Source organism: Watersipora subatra, chromosome 7 (assembly GCF_963576615.1).
Source record: "Watersipora subatra chromosome 7, tzWatSuba1.1, whole genome shotgun sequence".
In the NCBI taxonomy this organism is placed as follows: domain Eukaryota; kingdom Metazoa; phylum Bryozoa; class Gymnolaemata; order Cheilostomatida; family Watersiporidae; genus Watersipora; species Watersipora subatra.
In genome coordinates, this window is record NC_088714.1 from 309430 (window position 1) to 312501 (window position 3072).

Here is a 3072-nt window from a genome sequence, read left to right on the forward strand (position 1 = left end):
ACTCTTGTTACTGTTACTACTTTAGTTGGCTTGCTGAGGCTGTAACTCTTGTTACTGTTACTACTTTAGTTGGCTTGCTGAGGATGTAACTCTTGTTACTGTTACTACTTTAGTTGGCTTCTGAGGATGTAACTCTTGTTACTGTTACTACTTTAGTTGGCTTCTGAGGATGTAACTCTTGTTACTGTTACTACTTTAGTTGGCTTCTGAGGATGTAACTCTTGTTACTGTTACTACTTTAGTTGGCTTCTGAGGATGTAACTCTTGTTACTGTTACTACTTTAGTTGGCTTGCTGAGGCTGTAACTCTTGTTACTGTTACTACTTTAGTTGGCTTGCTGAGGCTGTCACTCTTGCTACTGTTACTACTTTAGTTGGCTTGCTGAGGCTGTAACTCTTGTTACTGTTACTACTTTAGTTGGCTTCTGAGGATGTAACTCTTGTTACTGTTACTACTTTAGTTGGATTCTGAGGATGTAACTCTTGTTACTGTTACTACTTTAGTTGGATTCTGAGGATGTAACTCTTGTTACTGTTACTACTTTAGTTGGATTCTGAGGATGTAACTCTTGTTACTGTTACTACTTTAGTTGGTTTCTGAGGATGTAACTCTTGTTACTGTTACTACTTTAGTTGGCTTGCTGAGGCTGTAACTCTTGTTACTGTTACTACTTTAGTTGGCTTCTGAGGATGTAACTCTTGTTACTGTTACTACTTTAGTTGGCTTGCTGAGGCTGTAACTCTTGTTACTGTTACTATTTTAGTTGGTTTCTGAGGATGTAACTCTTGTTACTGTTACTACTTTAGTTGGTTTCTGAGGCTGTAACTCTTGTTACTGTTACTACTTTAGTTGGCTTGCTGAGGATGTAACTCTTGTTACTGTTACTACTTTAGTTGGCTTCTGAGGATGTAACTCTTGTTACTGTTACTACTTTAGTTGGCTTCTGAGGATGTAACTCTTGTTACTGTTACTACTTTAGTTGGCTTCTGAGGATGTAACTCTTGTTACTGTTACTACTTTAGTTGGCTTCTGAGGATGTAACTCTTGTTACTGTTACTACTTTAGTTGGCTTGCTGAGGATGTAACTCTTGTTACTGTTACTACTTTAGTTGGCTTGCTGAGGCTGTAACTCTTGTTACTGTTACTACTTTAGTTGGCTTCTGAGGATGTAACTCTTGTTACTGTTACTACTTTAGTTGGCTTGCTGAGGCTGTAACTCTTGTTACTGTTACTATTTTAGTTGGTTTCTGAGGATGTAACTCTTGTTACTGTTACTACTTTAGTTGGTTTCTGAGGCTGTAACTCTTGTTACTGTTACTACTTTAGTTGGCTTGCTGAGGCTGTAACTCTTGTTACTGTTACTACTTTAGTTGGCTTGCTGAGGCTGTCACTCTTGCTACTGTTACTACTTTAGTTGGTTTGCTGAGGCTGTAACTCTTGTTACTGTTACTACTTTAGTTGGCTTCTGAGGATGTAACTCTTGTTACTGTTACTACTTTAGTTGGATTCTGAGGATGTAACTCTTGTTACTGTTACTACTTTAGTTGGATTCTGAGGATGTAACTCTTGTTACTGTTACTACTTTAGTTGGATTCTGAGGATGTAACTCTTGTTACTGTTACTACTTTAGTTGGTTTCTGAGGATGTAACTCTTGTTACTGTTACTACTTTAGTTGGCTTGCTGAGGCTGTAACTCTTGCTACTGTTACTACTTTAGTTGGATTCTGAGGATGTAACTCTTGTTACTGTTACTACTTTAGTTGGATTCTGAGGATGTAACTCTTGTTACTGTTACTATTTTAGTTGGCTTGCTGAGGCTGTAACTCTTGTTACTGTTACTACTTTAGTTGGCTTCTGAGTATGTAACTCTTGTTACTGTTACTACTTTAGTTGGCTTCTGAGGCTGTAACTCTTGTTACTGTTACTACTTTAGTTGGCTTCTGAGGATGTAACTCTCTTGTTACTGTTACTGTTACTACTTTAGTTGGCTTCTGAGGATGTAACTCTTGTTACTGTTACTACTTTAGTTGGCTTGCTGAGGCTGTAACTTTTGTTACTGTTACTACTTTAGTTGGCTTGCTGAAGCTGTAACTCTAAATATTTAGGAATGGAGAAGAGCCGCTAGAGGGTAGAACCAGACAATCCTTGTAAGATGTATCGAGTTCATAGCTGTGACATCTACCCTAAAATATATTTAACCCTACAATGCGCAACCCTTTTATCAAAGAGCAGGTGCTTTGTACACCGCAGTTATATTGCGCAGAGAACATTCTTGTTTTCTCTTTAATCTTCTCCTACACCCGCAGTCTATGGTTAAGTTACACCGTGTCACTGGCTCCTACTCCCGAGAACCAACTTACGGAGTACGCTTAACATCAGGGGTGGTACGTTTTTTATATGGGAATATTTGTATCTAAAGCAATGAGCATTGCCCTTTTCAAAACATTTCATAAAAAGTTGCTCAGTTAGCAACAGAGTTCCATAATCTATAGAGTGGCAGGCCAACAACTTTACCAGTGCCAAAGTAGATATACACTCATCGATTACCATCATCATTCGCTCAGTCTTCTACTAAGGTAAGTCAGTCTTCTAGTGATGTAAGTAACGTTATAAAAAGTGTTAAACTCAAAGCGTAAGAAGAGAAACAAACAAAAGAAAAATCATAAAAAGGTACTTGAAATAATTTATTTGACAAAGATATAAATATGCGATGCTTTTTGTGGAATAGTTACTAGAAGGTAAACAGAATTATTCAAGGCAGTGCCTAGGGATAATTAATGTGTTTACGAAGTTGTATTTTGGGCAAACTTTTGTAGAACATACAAATGGTAAGATGTCGGCTCTGTATTCCTAAACCAGCAATAAGCCTTCATTTTCTTCTCACCCTCTGTTTCCTTCCAGGAGCTGGTGTAGCTAATCAGTCTTCTGGTGCATGCATCAAAGGACAGGAATGAAATTACAGAGAAAATGGAAACGCGAAATAATCTTCTCACGGTTACTATGACAACCACACATTTGTCACCGAACCACAATTTATCTTAGAAAATTCAGCGAGGCCCTTTAGTGCTAACC